Source organism: Lactuca virosa, chromosome 8 (assembly GCF_052849685.1).
Source record: "Lactuca virosa cultivar CGN04683 chromosome 8, Lactuca_virosa_CGN04683_v6, whole genome shotgun sequence".
Classification (NCBI taxonomy): Eukaryota; Viridiplantae; Streptophyta; class Magnoliopsida; order Asterales; family Asteraceae; genus Lactuca; species Lactuca virosa.
Window position 1 is genome coordinate 166,921,064 of NC_136433.1, and position 21,039 is coordinate 166,942,102.

Below are 21,039 nucleotides of genomic sequence, written 5' to 3' on the forward strand. Positions count from 1 at the left end.
TGCCGCATGAAGGAGGGGCACGTACCATTCTGATGGAGGAGGCGCATAGATCGAGGTTCTCGATCCATCCCGGGGCCACAAAGATGTATTTGGACCTGAAGAAAGATTATTGGTGGCCCTGTATGAAGAGGGATGTTGCGTGGTTTGTCGAGAGGTGCTTGACCTGTCGCCAGGTTAAGGCCGAGCACCAGCGTCCGCATGGCAATTTGTAGCCGCTTGAGGTTCCCCAGTGGAAGTGGGAACAGATTTCCATGGATTTCATCACCAAATTGCCGAGGACCGCGAGGGGTGTCGATGCAATTTGGGTGATCGTCGACCGGCTGACGAAGAGCGCGTATTTTCTTGTTATCAGTGAGAGCTCTTCTGCGAAGAGGCTGGCAGAGTTGTATGTGAGGGAGGTGGTATCACGACATGGGGTACCGATCTCGATTGTGTCAGATCGAGATGTACGTTTCACTTCTAGGTTCTGGAAGAAGTTTCACGAGGAGTTGGGCACGAGGTTGCATTTCAGTACCGCTTACCACCCCCAGACCGACGGACAGAGTGAGCGGATGATTCAGACGCTTGAGGACATGCTTCGAGCATGTGGGTTGGACTTCGGAGGAAGTTGGGACACGTACTTGCCGTTGGCTGAATTTTACTACAACAACAGCCACCATTCTAGCATTGGTATGCCTCCCTTCGAGTTGTTGTACGGAAGGAGGTGTCGGACTCCCATCTGCTGGGGAGAGGTAGGACAGCGTGTGACGGGTAGTACAGAGATAGTGCTGCAGACGACAGAGCAGATACAACAGGTTAGACAAAGGTTACTGACGGCTCAGAGTCATCAGAAGAGTTATGCGGATAGACGACGATCCGAGCTTGAGTTCCAGGTGGGAGATTTCGTACTCCTGAAGGTATCTCCTTGGAAAGGAGTGATCCGGTTCATGAAGAGGGGCAAGTTGGGGCCCCGGTACATCGGTCCGTTCAGGGTGACCGCGAGGGTGGGCAAGGTAGCATATCGGTTAGAGCTACCTGCGGGGTTGAGTCAGATTCATGATACCTTCCACGTGTCTTAGTTGAGGAAGTGTATAGCCGACGAGTCGGTGGTGGTACCACTGGAGGATATTCAGGTGGATGCGAGCCTGAATTATGCTGAGAGGCCAATCGCGATTGTGGATCGAAAGATCAAGGTTCTGAGGAACAATGAGGTGCCCCTGGTTCAGGTTCAGTGGCAACATCGAAGGGGGTCTGAGCTGACTTGGGAGACAGAGTCAGAGATGCGGGAGCAGCATCCGGAGATGTTTACAGCATGAGACTTCGAGGGCGAAGTCTGGTTCTAGTGGGGGAGAATTGTAACATCCCGAAATTCAGGTACAACTATTTAACCCTTCTCTTTTGTCAAATTGTCAAAGTTAGCCCTTGAGTGAAAAAGTTGTAGCAAATGAGTACGCTGGGCGTACTCAAGAGTACGCTGCACGTACTCATGCACTTAAATTGGACGCGGACCCTTAGAGGTACGCTGGGCATACCAAGGTTACGCTGGGCGTAACCGGCCCAGATGCAAAACCCTAATTTAGACTTGAACCCTATATAAAGAAGGTTATGGCCTTATCCTCAGCCACCATTTGAGTGAGTGAAACCGTAAAAGAGAGCCAACCTTCGTTCTAAGCTTGTGTGAGTGTTTTTGGAGCTAAAGTGCCTTTGTGTGTTAGTAAGGAAGAAGAGGAGATTCTTGTGAAGGCTAGAAGTTGGAGTGCAAGCCTTGGATCTGAGTTCTACAGAGGGAAGAGCTTCACTTGGAGGTATAAAGCTCAAAGCTTTCCTTGTTATTTTGATTTGTGCTTCATGGACCATTTCTAGGGTTAAAGTCCCAAAGGTAGAGACTTTATGAGCATAAAGGACTCCATAGACCTAGATCTATCCCTTTTCAGTGATATATGAGTTATAGATCCATAAAGTTTCCATCTTGGTCGTTGTTATGAAGTCATGCTTGAGTTATGAGCTTTCTAGAGTTGGGAAATGGAATGTTATGGGTGTTGGTGACTTGTCCAGCCATGCAAAGGCTTAAAGTCACCAACTTTATGGATTAAGAGGTTTAGAAAAGGTCAGATCTAGAAGTTGGACGTGAGTCTTAACTAATTAAGACCCTAAAAGCTAAGAAGTCTGAAACTGGGAATTACGCTGGGCGTAATCCCAGTACGCGCGGCGTAGGGGAATGCATTCCCCGATTCTGTGAGGTTGCCGGGTACGCCCAACGTACAGGTTTGGTACGCGCAGCGTAACCCGGAGAGTTGACTTTTGTTGACTTTTAGGGTTTTGGTCAACATTTGGACTTTGGGTCAGGGAGGGGTAAAATGGTCTTTTACCCTTCTGTGGGATTGTAGAAAAGGGATGTAGTCTAGCCTTGAGAGCCGTTAATGATTTGAAATAATTACTTTATGTGATTAGGCGGGGCTAGGTCGTTGTTTCGAGATTCAGGGATATCGAGCACGTGAGTTACTAGACATCATACGAGGTGAGTCTTCTCACTATACATTACCTAGAGTGGTATCTATGTGTAGACCGGAGGGTCTTGTGTACTATGTGTTGTATGAGATTATGTGTATTGTGATATATGTATGTTATGTGTTGTACAGACCGGACCGAAGGGTCCAACGATATAGACCGGACCGAAGGGTCCAACGATATAGACCGGACCGATGGGTCCAACGAGCTATGACTGGACCAGAGGGTCCGACGAGCTACGGGACTGGGGGGGGGTCCCGTTGAGACACATCGACCGAAGGGTCGTATTATAGCCTCGAGTGGCGTATGTGTTGTATGTGGTATTTTGGGGAACTCACTAAGCATTTATGCTTACAGTTGTTGTGTTATGTGTTTCAGGTACTAGCGAGGATCGCGGGAAGGCGCCGGCATGATTCGTACACACTGAGAGGATTTATGTATATGAGATCTTGGGACATGTTTTGTTTTGTTACAGTGGACACATTATGTTTTGATGATTATCGTACGAATGAAAGTATGTTTTAAAATGAAAAATTGTTTTGAAAATTCACGTTGTTACACATAATATAACAACTGGGACTTCATCCAAAGAACTTGTAAGGTGTAGCTTGTAGCAAAAATGTATTCCAATTCAGTCGTAGAAAGAGCAATGCAGTTCTATTTCTTGGAATCTTGGATGATCAACTCACCAGCCTACCACCGAGGAATTGGCATCCTCCTAAGGTACCTTTGCGATGAAGTTATAAGCCACCATAGTTTGAGTCGGAATATGTTTGTAGAGAGAAACCATTTTTGGCAGGGTACCAGATTCTGAGGCTTTTGGTTCCTTTAAGATATCGGAAAATTCGTTTCACAACCAACAAGTGTGACATCTTTGGATTTTCCTGGAACCGAGCACACAAACATGTTGAAACATTATGTCTGGCCGACTTGCAGTGAGATATAGCAGCGATCCTATCATTCCTAGATACTTCTTCTAATCAATGGGTTTACCGGTTGGGTCGTAAAATATCCTGTTTCCAAAACCCATGAGAACTTTAGCAGAGACACATGTATCCATTGAGTATTTATTAAGAAGATCGGAAACATATTTATCCTGATGGTTAAATATGCCTCAGTTTGTTTGCTTTACATGGAAACTAGGAAATAAACTTAGTTCTCGGTTCATACTAATCTGGAACTTGTTAATCATCAAGTTTGCAAAATCTTCAACCATTGTTGGATCGGTTGCGCCGAAAATAATGTCATCGGTGTAAATTTGGAAAAGCATGATATGCTTTCCTTTTGATCTTCTGAACAAGGTAGGATCAAGTACTCCTCTTTGAAAACCTAAATGCTTAAGAAAACATGTTAGAGTTTCATACCAATCCGAGGAGCCTGTTTAAGACCATATACAACTTTTTGGAGTTTGTAACAGTAATTCAAAATTGCGAGATTTACACACCCAGACAGTTAATAGAGATAAACTTCCTCTTTAAATCCACCATTAAGAAAATCACTTTTAACGTCCATTTGGTAAACCTTGAAGGCGTTGTGAGCGGAATATGTAAGAAAAATATGAATAGCTTTGAGACGAGATGTAACATCCATAAAAATCATGAGAAATTTAAACTTTTAAAACCGACCCAAATTCATAAATTGTTTACAAACATAGTTTTCAAAACATTTCCAAATATCATAGTCTCCCAAAATCATAAGTCATAAACAAGAGTATGTGTACGGTCACGCCTTCGCCTTCCCACGGTCATCAAAAGTACCTGAAACATAACCCAAAATTGTAAGACAACGCCTAGTGAGTTTCCCCTAAAGTACCAACACATAAACATATAAAATATATCATATAACAGCATGTCTGGTCCAATCAACCATTGGGTTGGAATACCCCATGCCCAATCAACCATCGGGTGGGAATGCCAATATACTATCGGTCCAGTCAACCATCGGGTTGGAATACCCTAGACCCAATCAACCATCAGGTTGGAATGCCAATATACAATGGGTCCTGTTATCCTCGGGATGGAATGCCCTCTGGCCCAATCAATCATCGGGTTGGTATGCCCCCGGCCTGTTGGCTTACACACAAAGCAGTAAATCCTTAACCACCAACCAAATATGTGCAAATATAACAGATAAACATATAAACAGTATACAGATAGCCAGGCAGATCTACAGATCACTAAGCATAGCATCATCCTATATACCAGGATACCGATCTAACAGATCACTACACCACGATAACATACTATCACATGCCAGGATATCAAATCCAAAGGGCCGACCTTGGTGCCTACAACCCGCAAGTATAGTGAGGAAACTCACCTCATAAACTGGACAAAAACTGATGAGGTCTCGATTCTAAATCTTAGCTCTAACCGTCTCATATTCCAACCAAATGACCAATCTCAATCAAAATCCCAAAATACCCAAAATACCCTTAAGGTCAAACTTCGTCAAAGTCAAAGTCAAATTGGTTAAACCAACCAAGTCAACCGAGTCAACCCAACCGAGTCAACTCATCCGAATCGACTCAGAGTGAGTACGCGGGGCGTAGTCCGAAGGTACGCTGGGTGTACTCGCATGTTGACCACCATCGGGGTGGTTGACCTCGTACGCAGGGCGTACTCCCAGAAGCCCCAAAACTCGATAAGTGCTTAATGGCTTAAGCACTCATGTCTATTTTTCAGATCCATGGCTAAAATACTCTCAAGAGTCATAAAGTTTCCAACTTTATGAATTTACATGTCCATTAAATGCTTATCTCAACTTCTTATTCCATTAAGACCTTCTAAATGATGCATGGAGCAAAACCAACCACTTGGACTCCATTTTTATGACTCAAGACCCTTCCAAGGGTCTGAAAGGACAACTTAATGAGTCAAGAACATCTTATGTTCATGAATCATCATTTTGGGACCAAAAAGTGTCTTTAAAGAGCAAAAACCTAGATCTACAAGATGGAGTGGTAAACATGAAAGCTTTATACCTTCAAGATGATGCAAACCAAGTAGAAATCCCAGATCCAAAATGCCCTCAACTCCAAGATCTTCTCACATTCCTCTTCTTTCTTCAAAACCACTCCAAAACTCACTTTAAGGCTCAAAATTGCTCTCATATTCTCTATGGTTGCTTGAAGGTCGAAAACATAGAAGGAGGATGGGTAAGAAGAGGGTTTGTGTGTATAAAGTTTCTTAAATATGAGCCAAATCCCTAAAATTAGGGTTTGCATGCCATCCACGTACGCCCCGCGTACAAGTGTATGCCCAACGTACTCATATGTACGCATGGCATACTAAAAAACTCCTAATTTTACCAAATTGCCACTGTGGGCCCTTTGTCACACTTTCTTACACTTAGGGATCAACAATGCAATATAATTCATTTATATGACCAAATTTTGAAGTACATCATCATCAGGATGTTACAATTCTCCCCCACTTGAACTAGACTTCATCCTCGAATTCGGCAGTGGTGAATAACTCAGGATAATGCTCCCGCATCTCAGCCTCTGGCTCCCAGGTCTACTCGGAGCATCTTCAATGTTGCTACTGTATCTTTACCAAAGGTATCTCCTTTTTGCGCATGACCTTCATCTTCCTTTCCAGAATAGCTACCAGCCTCTCAACATAGTTCAGGCACTCATTGACCTGAATATCATCCAACATAACCACTATCTCACTGTCCAACACACACTTTTTCAACTGAGAGACATGGAAAGTGTTGTGGATCTGACTGAGCTCGCTCAACAAATCCAACCTGTAAGCCACCTTGCCAACCTTGGCAATCACCCGAAAATGTCCAATGAACCGGGGACCCAATTTTCCCCTCTTCCTGAAGCATATCACACCCTTCCAGGGTGAGATATTCAGAAGCACCATATCGCCAACCTGAAACTCCAACTCTAATCGGCGTCGGTCAGTATAGCTCTTCTGCCGAATCTGAGCGGTCTGCAGTCTCTGCTTGATTTGCTGGATAAGCTCCATGGTCTGAAGGACTACTTCTATCCTTCCCATAACCATGTGACAAACCTTTCCCCAACAAACCAGGGTGCGACATCTCCGACCATACAAGTGCTCAAATAGCGGAGCACCAATGCTGGAGTGATACCTGTTATTATAGAAGAACTCTGCAAGAGGTAGGTAGGAATCCCAACTCCTACAAAAATCAATTAAACGGGCCCGCAACATATCCTCCAGGGTCTGTATAGTCCGCTCACTCTGGTCGTCGGTCTGTGGATGATAAGAGTGCTGAAATGTAATCGCGTGCCTAGTTCCTCGTGGAACTTCTGCCAGAAATGGGAAGTGAACCGAACATCCCAGTCGAAAACAATAGAGACCGGAACCCCATGATGAGCAACAATCTCCTGGACATACACATCAGCCAACTTTTCGGCCGAAGAGCTCTCTCGGATGACCAAAAAAGTGGGCACTCTTGGTCAATCGATCCACGATGAACCATATAACATCAAAACCCTTTGCCCTCTTTGGCAACTTGGTGATAAAGTCCATGGTGATCTGTTCCCATTTCTACATGGGAACCTCCAGAGGCTGCAGCTTGCCATGTGACCTCTGATGCCCGACCTTGACCATTCTGCAGGTCAAGCACTTCTCGACATACCATGTTATCTCCTTCTTCATACACATCCACCAGTTCCTTAATCTCAAATCCCGATCCATCTTAGTGGCTCACGGGTGTATAGAAAAGCGAGACTTATGAGACTCCTCAAGCACAATCTGCCTGACCCCACTAGAAACTGCAACCCAAACCCGACCAAACCGGGTCAATAACCCTCGACTATCCATGACAAACCTGTCGATCTCATCCCTGATCCTTTCCTATTTCCAGTTCTCTTTCCGAACTCCCTCTGTCTGAGCTTCTCTGATCAATCCCAAAAGTGGAGAATCAACGAATATCCTTATACACATCTCCCCAACCGAAGACCTATCCGACTTGCGGCTCAAAACATTCACTACCACATTCGCTTTACCCGAATGGTAAAGGATCTCGCAGTCATAATCCTTGACCACGTCTAACCACCTACGATGCCTCATGTTCAGGTCCGGCTGGTCCATAAGATATCTCAAAATCTTGTGATCTGTGTAGACAATACAACAGACCCCATATAGATAATGTCTCCAAATATTGAGGGTAAACACCACTGCCCCCAACTCCAAGCTATGTGTGGGATAACGCGTCTCATGCGGCTTCAGCTGCCGTGAAGCATAAGCCATCACTCGTCCTCTCTGCATAAGGACCACCCCAAACTGGTGATGGATGCATCACATAATACCACAAAATCCTCGACTCCCTCCGGGAGGATCAATACCAGGGCCTCACATAATCTCTGCTGAAGAGTCTCAAACGTAGAATGCTACTCAGGGCCCATTTGAACTCCACCCCTTCATCGTCAGACGAGTGAGGGGTTCCGTAATCTTGGAGAAGTCATGAATAAATCTCTGATAGTACCCTGCCAAACCCAAGAAACCCATGATCTCTGAGGGGAATTTCGGAACCTCCGTGCATCACAACCTCGATCTTGGCCGGATTGACAAAAATCCCATCCTAGTTAACGAGGTGCCCAAGGAACTGGACCTCTCGTAACCAAAACTCACACTTCGAGAACTTGGCATAAAGCCGTTGTCACCTCAAAACCCCTAGAAGCTCTCAAAGGTGCTCCTCATGATGCTCTATGGTCTTGGAATACACCAAGATATCATCAATAAAAAAAATGACAGATCGGTCAAGCATCGGCCTGCATACCCGATTCATCAAGTCCATGAAGACAACAAACGCATTGGTGAGCCCAAATGGCATCACCACGAACTCGTATTGCCCATAACGGGTCTGGAACGCGGTCTTGTCCACGTCCACCTCCCTCACTCTCACCTGATGATACCCAACCATCAGATATATCTTGGAGAACCAAGATGCACCCTGTAACAGATCAAAGAGGTCATCAATCCGTGGAAGGGGATAACAGTTCTTCACCGTTAACTTGTTTAAATCCCGGTAATCAATGCACATCCGGTGTGAACCATTCTTCTTCTTGACGAACAATATCGACGCTCCCCACGAAGAAATGCTCGGTCTGATGAACTGTTTGCCTAGAAGCTCCTGAAGTTGAGATGACAACTCCTGCATATCAGGTGGTGCTAAGCGGTACAGTGCCTTGACAATCGGGGCTGCACCTGGCACAAGATCAATCCTGAACTCAACATGCCTCTCAGGAGGCACACCACGTAACTCCTCCGGGAAAACATCAACAAACTCCCTGACAACTGGAACCTCTAAAACTGAAGTCTGCTCCCCAAACCGATTATCAATCACATAAGCTAAATAACCCACACACCCTTGCTGAATATAATGTCGAGCCTTAGCTGTCGAACAAATCCCTGAACCAACCCTGGTGCCCTCTCCATAGATAATCAGTTCTCTTCCACTTGGGGTTAGAACTACCACTATTTGACCCTCACAATCAATCATGACACCAAACCTGCTCAGCCAGTCCATACCCACTATCACGCGTACATCCCCCATGGGGATAGGGATCAGATCAATCGGATAAGGCACCCCGAAGATCTCCAATATACAACCCTGATACATTGCAGAAGCAGAAACCCCATGGTCATTGGCAATAGAAACCCACAACAAACACTCTAACTCCCAATAGGAATATCAAACTCCCTACTGAATGATAGAGATAAAAAGGATCGACTCGCGCCCGAGTCAAATAATACAAGATCAGGAAAAGAGCTCACCAAGAACGTACCTATTAAAAGCATATACATGAGCATAACATAACGCATAATCAACAAAATAATAAATAGAAACATACCAGTCACGACATCGGGGGCTCCGCCCTACCCTGAGTCCCTGACTCCCATCCCTGATCCTCAGAGTAGCCGGCGCTGGAGCCTGCGCTAGCCTAGCAGCAAGCAAGGGGTAATGGGCCTTCAGATAGCCCACCTGATCATAATGATAACAAATCCTGATGCTGGATAATGGAGCCTGCTACCGGTAGTCCCTCGCAATGTGGCCCTGCTTGCCACATTTGTGGCATCCCGAAGAAGATCGACAAGCTCCATTATGAACCTTGCCGCACTTCCCACAAGTGCGGCCCCTCTGACTCCCAGACCTAGTATCAGTGGCCCTGAACCGCTTCAGCGTAGGCTGCGACTGCGTCAACCTCTGCTCCCTCGTGTAGAGCTCCATCTCAATCTCACGCTGCCTGGCGGCCTCCTGAAACTCCAACAATGAACCATAACATTGAGTGGATACAAACTGCCTGATTTCCGTCTTGAGCATGCTCAAGTAACAGGTCATCTGAGCTTGCTCAGAAGCAACAAACTCAGGATAAAACATGGCCCTCTTTGTGAACATCTTGGTGATATCCGTCTCAGTCATTTGCCTCAAATCCAAGTACTCCTGGGCCAACCTCTCACGCTCCACCAGCGGAACATATCTAGAATAGAACATCTCCGAGAACTGCTCCCAAGTCACTGCAGTCCTTGTTGGATAAGGTGTCTAAGTCCGTAACTATATTTAGTATGTACTTGACCCGACCCGACATGTTCCATTTGGGTTGCACTTCACCAAAACAATTTGTATGGATAATCTTTTGAGAATAGTATATTTATGATTTATTAATATATTATAAGTTATAATATATTAATATGATATCATATTATTTAATTAGTATTGATCAAGAATTAATTTAGTGATCAAAAGAGACTAATTAAATATGGACTCTTACATATATATATATATATATATATATATATATATATATATATATATATATATATATATATATATATATATATAGAATGGGCCAATGTTCATTTAGGATGGGCTAAGCTTGCATGGAAGTCCATGGGTAGTCCATGGAGCTTTTAAACCATAGATCCTATGGAAATGAAAGGTCATGGGTATTAGGGTTTACATGGATGTAACCCTAATCCACCATACTATATAAAGAGGTCTTTGGCACATTAAATGGCACTAGTGTGTGTGTGAGAACAAAGGTGGGCCGATTTCTACAAGTGCATACTATTCTCTCAAGTTTTTCCAAGTTGTGTGGTGATTTGTGATTCCACTTGAGGCATCCACATTATTGGTGCTAGGCTCTTGAAGATCCAAGCAATCTACCACAAGAAAAAAGGTATGTCATCCTACTAAGTTTTATATTACAAGTACCCCATAACATGCTAGTTAGGATGCGAACCTTGGAAAATCAAATTTACATGTATATTAGAGAAAAAATAGATCCAAGGTTTCTAGGGTTGCATGTACACCATAGGAGTGTTAGAATGCTCAAAACCCATCAGTGGGATCAGAGACTAGGCTTGTTTTCATTATACTTGATGCAAATTGCTGAAAAAAGTCGAAAATCTGCTCACTGTTCAGTGGAATCGCCGAGTCCATGGGGGGACTCGACGAGTCCAAGTGAAAACTCATCCTACTCGTCGAGTAGGTTCTTGCACTCGGCGAGTAGGAGGCCCAGAGTGTTGATTTTCGAGTTTTGTTGCTGGAAATGGACTAGAATCATTACCCTAAACTGTTTTGGACTTATAAAATCTGTTTTTGATGTGGCAACGATTATGCTAATCCATTTTCAAAGGTTATTATCAAAGTTTCAAGTCTTATATATGTTTATATGATTCTTGAAATTGTTGATATGAATGTTCATGCTTATGAGTTTTAGTAGATCATAGGAATTATTTGCAAATAGTTTGTTAGTGTAATTCTTGATCTAAATGCCAATTAATGGACCCCATAACTTGTCCTCAAGTTATGGAATTCCAAAAGTCTCTTTTTTAAAACCATTAAAACTCATAAGTTATAGAAATGAATAGTCTTGAATAGTTTCAAAACATGCCCTCAAGTCTTGGAATTTGTAAAGTCTCACACACACTTTAATTCCAAACCCTAGAGTTTTAAAAATTAATATTCAACCTTTATACTTTATACTATTATAAGTTAATAATATATATATGTATAAGATCAAGTCAGTCTTAACGTTAGTAGGCCTCATTCACGAAGCTGGTCTATAAGGGGGGTATAAAGTTGTTGCCTATAAAATGACAGCTTAATGGGTGTCCACTCTCACCCACCACTTCCTTGACTGGTGGAGGGTCGTTAGCCGAACGGGTAGGACAAGGACTATAATTCTCATTAAAAGTATAATGATAAATTAAATAAACCTTTTCTAAATTCCCAATCTTAGTTACTTTAGGAAAATGTGAATTTGGTGCTAACCCATGAAATTACACTTTGTACCTTACCAAGTCGTTAGTGGAGCGTGTGTGGTTAACCGACACACTAACATGGACTAGTAAGTGTGGCAAAGGGTAACTTAATGTTTATCATAGATCGGTGGAGCGCGTGTGGTTAACCGACACATCGATTAGGTGATAAAGTTAAGTGTACCAAGTTAATTTGCATGGTTATTCACACCTTGTTTGTGATCCTCGACATCCCATTCACAAACTTGAGAGGGCACAATCGAGATTTAAACATGCCATTGAAAAGTTCAATGAATCTCAAAAGAATCTAGGAGTTTCAATCCAATTAAAACCTAAAAATTTATTTCATTTTTCATGGTGGAAATTGGTGAATCGTCATTCGCCTACCTTCAAATATTTTATAGCTTGGATTACGGCATCCCGCTTCCAAGTTATAAAATATTGTGTTGGGTCCTAGCCTTAATATTACATTTGGGTGTCTTATTAAGGATTCTATATCTAATCTAAACTTGTCTTTCTTCTTTTTCAGATGTCTTCCAACATTGCTGCTTCTGGCTCAAACCCAACATGCTCCTTCTCTCTCATGAATCTTTGTGGGAGAGTAATATTTGATGGTTAAATCTTTAATGATTGGATCAGGAACATCAGGATGGTCACGCGTTACAAGGACAAGAAATATGTCCTTGACAAGGAGTTGAAAGAAATTGATGAGTCTACTGCTACTCCACAGGAGATCGCTGACTTTAGGACTCATGAGAGAGATTCCACCAAGGTGGCATGTATCATGTTGGCCACAATGACAGCTGAACTCCAGAAGTCCTATCAGGACTTTTACCCTTTTGAGATGCACATGGACCTGATGGAAAGTTATCATCAGAGTGCTCGTCAAGAGAGGTATGAAATCATCTCTTCCATGATAACAACCCGAATGAAGGATGGTGAACCCATCACAGGCCACATGCAGAATATGCAAATGTTTGTGGACCGTTTGCTGAAGTTGAATGTGAACTTTCCGGAGGAGTTGGCTATTGACATCATACTGCACTCCTTACCTACTCGTTATGATCAGTTCCGAATGACCAATCATATGAACAAGGAGGAGGTCACACTCAACAAGCTTTAAGGACTTTTGAAGACCGCCGAAAGTGGTCTCAAAGGTAAATCGGTTGTTACTACTCCTACTCCTAACACCGCCCCTGTTCTGGAAATCGGGCAAAGTAGAGGGAAGAAGAGGAAGACCCCTTCGAAGGGTACCAAGGGAAAGTCTCTTGATGACTCCTCTTCGAGTGGAACCAAAGGTGGTTCTGTCACTCCTTCTTCCAACCCAAAGGAAGACGAATGCTTCTATTGTCATGATAAGGGGCAGTGGAAACGAAACTGCCCCAAGTACCTGCAAGATGTTAAGGATGGGAAGGTCAAACCTACCCATCCAGGTATTTAAACTATATTGTTTAATAACTCACCGCATACTAATTCTTGGGTCCTTGATACAGGTTGTGGTATTCATATATGTTCTGATTTGCAGGGATTAAGAAGAAGTGAGGATGTGGAGCACGGAAAGATAAACTTGATCATGGGGAATAGGAAAGCTTCACCTGTCACCAAGATTGGAGTTTATTCTTTGTTGCTAAGCAGTGCATTAATGTTAGATTTGAATAAGTGTTGTTACTTGTCTGAAATGGCGAGAAATATTATTTCTTTTCACGGTTTGTACAAACAAGGGTTTACTTTTCCATTTGATAATGAATGTGGTGGTATTAATGCTTTTTATAATAATGTTCTTTATTTTAAAGCATTACCTTGTGATGGTGTATATGAAACTGTGTCGGTTGTAGACAACTTAGGAAATAATGTGTTGCATATCGATTCTTCCACTAGTTTAGATAAAGCATCCTTGTGGCATTGTCGTCTTGGACATGTCAACAAGAAGCGCATAGGCCAACTCCAAAAGGCTGGAGTCTTGGAGTCATTTGACTTAAGGTCAGATGATAGTTGCGAATCTTGTTTACTTGGAAAAATGACTAAGTTACCCTTCACTGGTACTTGTGCTAGGGGTGAAGGTTTGTTGGACCTCATACACACAGATGTGTGTGGACCCTTCAGAACCTCCACAAGGGATGCTAACAGCTTCTATGTGACTTTTACTGATGATTACAGTAGATATGGTTATGTCTACTTAATCAAGCATAAGTCAGAAACCTTTGACAAGTTCAAAGAGTTTAAACAGGAAGTGGAGAATCAGCTGGGCAGGAACATTAAGATGCTTCGATCCGATCGAGGTGGAGAGTATCTTAGTACAGAGTTCCTTGACTGTCTTAAGGAATGTGGAATTGTTTCACAATTGACACCTCCCAGGACACCATAGCTTAATGGTGTGGCTGAGAGGCGCAATAGAACCTTGTTGGACATGGTTCGTTCCATGATGAGTCGAGCTTCGTTGCCAATCTCATTTTGGGGTATGCCTTAGAGACTGCCGCCCATATCCTTAATCTAGTCCCTACTTGCCAAAACACCTCACGAGATGTGGACTAGGAAAGTTCCCAATTTAGACCACATCAAGATTTAGGGTTGTGAGGCTTTCGTGAGGCACGAGACTCACGACAAGCTCGAACCTCAAAGTGAGCGATGTATTTTCATCGGCTACCCATAGAAATCCTTTGGTTACTTCTTCTACAGACCCAGTGATAATGTGGTCTTTGTGGCAAGGAGAGGGGTCTTTGGCGAAAAAGAATTTATAAGCCAAGGAAACAGTGGGAGGCAAATTGACCTTGAAGAGCTTCAAGAGTCAAGTGGTGAAGGAACCTCAAACCCTAGAAATCAACCTGAGGAGGAAACTCATGTTGAACCAAATGACGAGTCTGTACCTCTGAGGCATTCCACTAGAGTTAGGAATGCACCTGAGCATTACTACGGAAGGTGATACATTTATCAGTGATAGTACACTGGTAAATTTGGATGAACCTAACAGCTATAGGGAAGCCATGCCAGGCCCCGATTCTGCTAAAAATGGAAAGAGGCTATCGACAACGAGATTCAGTCGATGTATGACAATCAAGTTTGGAACTTGGTTGACAATGTACCGGGTCGTAAGACAGTCAGGTACAAATGGATCTTCAAGAAGACGACCGACATTGATGGGAAAGTGCACACTTATAAGGCGCGACTGGTTGCGAAGGGATTCACTCAAACTTAGGGAGTTGACTATGATGAAACCTTCTCACCAGTAGTGAAGATTAAGTCAATTAGGGTTATGCTAGCCATTGCTGCATTTCATGATTATGAAATATGGCAAATGGATGTCAAAACCGCTTTCCTTAATGGAAAGTCGGCTGAGGATGTTTATATGAGTTAGCTATAGGGTTTTGTCAATGCAGAGTACCCTGATAGAATGTGCAAGATTGAGAGATCCATTTATGGATTGAAACAAGCATCTCGCAGCTGGAATCTTTGTTTTGATGAGAAAGTCAAAGAGTTTGGCTTTTCGAGAAGCGAAGATGAGTCCTGTGTATATGTCAGAGCTAGTTGGAGTATAGTTAGCTTTTTTGTACTATATGTGGATGATATACTACTCATAGGAAATGACATCCCAACTTTGTAGGAGATTAAGTCCTGGCTTGAGAAGTGTTTTGCTATGAAGGACCTTGGAGAAGCTGCATATATCCTCAGGATAAGGATATTGAGAGAAAGGAGTAAAAGACTAATTGGACTTAGTCAGAGCACCTACTTGGATAAGGTGTTGAAAAGGTTCAACATGCAGAATTCCAAGAAAGGTGATTTACCGATCCAAAGCAATGCCAAACTGAGCAAGGCTCAGAGTCCAAGTACAGAGGCTGAGATAGCTGAGATGAGTCGATTACCATATGCTTCCGTTGTTGGCTCGATCATGTATGCTATGACTTGTACCCGCCATGATGTGGCATTTACTTTGAGCATGGTCAGCAGATATCAGGGGAATCCTGGCAAGGCTCACTAGACTGCGGTGAAGAACATTCTCAAGTACCTGCGGAGGACTAAGGACTGGGTCCTTACCCTTGGTGGGAGTGATGACTTGAGAGTAGTGGGGTATAGTGACGCTAGCTTTCAGACTGATAGGGATAATTTCCGCTCTTAGTCGGGCTGGGTCTTTACCATGAATGGAGGAGTAATTACTTGGAAAAGTTCCAAGCAGGAGACAGTAGCTGATTCGACATGTGAATCAGAGTACATAGCAGCGAGTGAAGCGGCGAAGGAGGCGATATGGCTGAGGAATTTCATCGAAGACCTTGGAGTTGTACCAGCTATAAAGGAGCCTATGGAGATTTTCTGTGATAGTAATAGTGCGGTTGCCTTAGCCAAGGAACCGAGAGATCATGGCAGATCCAGACATATTGACAGAAAATATCACTTCATAAGACACAAGATAGAAGAAGGACTCCTCGTGGCAAAGAGGGTATCGTCAGAAGAGAACCCAACAGATCCTCTCACCAAGGGACTGACTAGGGTTAGGCATTTGTAGCATGCGAGGCGCATCGGGCTGAAGGACGATATTGGTTTTACAGATTAGATAGGTATTTCTGTGACTTGTAAAATGTAATTGACATTTGATGATTAAATAAAAAGTTGTTGTTTATTTATAAGTAAGGTGTTGCTATCTTGTGTTAATCGTTTACTATTGTTTCAACTTTGCATGTTTTGACTTCCAGAATAATTACTTTATTCAAATTCTCCACAGTCAGTCATACTTTGGAAGTGGGTATGAATCAAGACTGTCATGAATTGGGCTTGTAGATGTCTAAGGTGTTAGACATAGCAAAAGTTGCTACAACATTCATGAGTGCTCATAAGTTCCGAGTATTGGATTAAACCCACGCTCACTTGTATCACTTCATGGAATTTATCTCGAGTGATCGTGAGACGGTAATATCATATAAGTCTTCAAACCTAGAGATATGAGTGGTTGACTATGAGTTGGTTGTGCATTGATTGCACGAAAACGCATCAGTAACTTGATGTTATAAGACGTGCCTTTGTGTATGATTCAACAAGTAGTTAGTACAAGCATATGAGTCGAAGTTTATCTATTCATTTTAGTCCTTGGATGATTAAAAGCGATACATGGGCCCCACGATGATTTTGTTTTGACCTATGTGTCGGGCCCGATCAGAACGAAATTGATGTGTTTAGTTTAGTTCTATGTCAAACAAATCGGAAATTGGGAAACAAACTGCTGGACAATAAGTATGACATTGTTCCATGTATTTGTCCGGCTGATATCTAGAACAGAGGATTATATGATCACTAATCTAAAACGGCACTTCATGGTTCAACAGAGTTTTAAGAGCTACGATTGCTGGTCGGTTCCTGAAGTCATACTTGCAACTATAGTTATCAGACTTATCCAAGTGGGTGACTGTTGGATAAGGTGTCTAAGTCCGTAACAATATTTGGTATGTACTTGACCCAACTCGACATGGTCCATTTGGGCTGCACTTCACCAAAACAATTTATATGGATAATCCTTTGAGAATAGTATATTTATGATTTATTAATATATTATAAGTTATAATATAGTAATATGAAATCATATTATTTAATTAGTATTGATCAAGAATTAACTTGGAATTAATTTAGTGATCAAAAGAGACTAATTAAATATGGACTCTTATATATATATATATATATATATATATATATATATATATATATATATATATATATATATATATATATATATATATATATATATATATATATATATATATATTGAATGGGCCAATGTTCATTTAGGATGAGCTAAGCTTGCATGGAAGTCCATGGATAGTTCATGGAGCTTTTAACCCATGGATCCTATGTAAATGAAAGGTCATGGGTATTAGGGTTTACATGGATGTAACCCTAATCCACCATACTATATAAAGAGGTATTTGGCACATGAAATGGCACTAGTGTGTGTGAGAACAAAGGTGGGCCGATTTCTACAAGTGCATACTATTCTCTCAAGTTTTTCCAAGTTGTGTGGTGATTTGTCATTCCACTTGAGGAATCCACATTATTGGTGCTAGGCTCTTGAACCTCCAAGCAATCTACCACAAGAAAAAAGGTATGTCATCCTACTAAGTTTTATATTAAAAGTACCCCTGAACATGCTAGTTAGGATGAGAACCTTGGAAAATCAAATTTGCATGTATATTAAAGAAAACATAGATCCAAGGTTTCTAGGGTTGCATGTACACCATAGGAGTGTTGGAATGCTCAAAACCCATCATTCCTCTCCTCAGGAGAATATGAGCTAGTAACAAGTCTCCACCAATCCTTCGCTCTGGACCGAAGAAGGTTCAAAGCACATCTAACCTTCTGTTCAGCTGGGCAAGAGCAAGTGAAGAAACATCCCTCGATGTCAGACAACCACCTCATGGATATGATCGGATGCTGAACTCCATCAAATTTTGGGGGCTTCGTATTGTCAAAGTCCTGATACTGAAAGGCTCTCCCAGCACCAATCCCTGCAGCCGCAACGGCTGCAGCAGCAGCAGCCTCCGAAAGTGCAACATATCGGTCATCAAAGAACTCCATCATAACGGTCTTGATAGACCCAAATAGCTCCGGTATCTGATCTCGAACAATGGACACAACCTCCTCTCGCATAATCTCCCCAATCCAATCCTCAGTCCATCCCGACCCGTCCTGGCCACCTGTCCCGACTCTTGATCCGGATCCCGTCTCAAATCGTCTCGTAATCACCATATTGAAAATAAACAAAGGCGATATCAGATAAGATGCATATCATACCAGGGGAACCAACTCCCAACAAAGCCCTAGGGGTTTTGACTTCCCTGATACGCATACGGGTCCAGTGCTTCCAATAGTACGGGCCCATACTACCTTCCACACCTACCCGTATATTTCTTAGAGGATCATCACAACAACCCTAAAAATACTCACTAATTACACATACACTCTATCCTCACTTCCTAGAGGAAGGCTAAGCATTATGAAACTGGTCAGCTGACCCCACACAAATCATCCATGAAACTTCCACCAACCCTACCACACTCGTGTATTCTAATCATACATAACAATGGATCCTATAGACAGTCAAATAATTGATTTTACCCTAAGCCCTTCATCAAAAAAGAGCATGAAATAAGGCCAAACCAAACATTCTTAGGCTACAGTATCTTAGTTATGTACAACTATGGCATACATTAAGCAACTATAGTACTGATGTAATTCATGAAGATCCCTAGCCTATCACTAGCATGTTGTTCTAACATATCACAATATCAAGTAACAATATGGTAATTTGGGGTCTACTTATTGGATCCGGCTGATCGTACACATCGCATCCTCCTTAATTATTTTAAAAACAATTTGAAAATCATTTTAAAATCTTTTTCCTTAGTTTGAGACTAGATTCACACAAGTGTTCCACCAATTCACTCAAACCAAGGCTCTGATACCAACTTGTAACATCCATAAAAATCACGAGAAATTTAAACTTTTGAAACCGACCCAAATTTATAAATTGTTTACAAACATAATTTTCAAAACATTTCAAAATATCAGAGTCTCCTAAAATCATAAGTCATAAACAAGAGGATGTGTACGGTCACGCCTTCGCCTTCCCGCGGTCATCCGAAGTACCTGAAACATAACCTAAAACTGTAAGCCAACGCTTAGTGAGTTTCCCCTAAAGTACCAACACATAAACATATAAGATATATAATATAATAGCATGTCGGGTCCAATCAACCATTGGATTGGAATACCCCCGGCCCACTCAACCATCGGGTTGGAATGCTAATATACTATGGGACTAGTCAACCATCGGGTTGGAATACCCCATGACCAATCAACCATCGGGTTGGAATGCCAATATACAACGGGTCCTGTTATCCTCGGGATGGAATACCCTCGAGCCCAATCAACCATCGGGTTGGTATGCCCATAGACTGTTGGCTTACGCACAACGCAGTAAAGCCTTAAACACCAACCAAATATGTGCACATTTAACAGATAAACCTATAAACAATCTACAGACAGCCAAGCAGATCTACAGATCACTAAGCATAACATCATCCTATATATCAGGATACCGGTCTAACACATCACTACCACACGATAACATACTATCACATGTCAGGATATCAAATCCAAAGGGCAGCCCTCGGTGCCTTCGACCCGCAAGTAAAGTGAGGAAACTCACCTTGCAAACTGTAAAAAAGCTGATAAGGTCTCGACTCCGAATCTCAGCTCTAACCATCTCCTATTCCAACCAAATGACCAATCTCAATGAAAATCCCAAAATACCCAAAATACCCTTAAGGTCAAACTTGGTCAACGTCAAAGTCAAACTGGTCAAACCAGTTAAGTCAACTGAGTCAACCCATCCGAGTCAACCTAACCGAGTCAACTCAGCCGAATCGACTCAGAGTGAGTACGCGGGGTGTAGTCCGAAGGTACGCTGGGCGTACTCGCATGTTGACCACCATCGGGGTGGTTGACCTCGTACGCAAGGCATACTCCGTGTACGCGGGGAGTACTCCGAGTACACAAGACGTACTCCTAGAAGCCTCAAAACTCAATAAGTGCTTAATGGATTAAGCACTCACATCCATTTTTCAGATCCATGGCTAAAATACTCTCAAGAGTCATAAAGTTTCCAACTTTATGACTTTGTGGTGGGATGTCAAGTCCACCAAGCAAATTACACCATTTGTTTGCAAATAAAACGTAATATAATGGTAAAAATAGGTATCGATCCTCGGGGAAATGGTTGTATTCAATCACCAATGCAATCCAATAGAACTAGTGTAAATAAACTAACTACAATTAAACTAAAGGGGGGGGGGGGTGTTGTGATTGCTTGAAAACTAAAAGACTTGAATAACTAAAAAGCTTGCAATTAAGCAAGATGATGAGATGCTCAAATATTGGAGATAATTGGTTAACCAAGGCAATTCAACACATTGAACATTTATGTGTTTATCATTAGGATTCAACATGAAGCTTATCATTCATCCCAGATTGGTTATAGCAATCATGAAGCATGATATGCCAAGATTCCTCATAGGTAGTATGGAGGTTGGGGAAGCCCACAACACACCTTCTTAATCAAAATCAAAGATCCAATTGAAGCAATTGAACCCAAGAAGTTGATTAGCCTTAAGAGTGAAGGAATCCCCAATTCCTAGAGGATGTCATTGCTTACACATACATAAAGGAGTTATGATTCATAAGCTAGAGATGATTTCTACCATCATAAAGCCCTTGTTATAAGTAAATTCAATGATTCAATGCTAAACCAAAGAAATAAACCAACAATTGCTTA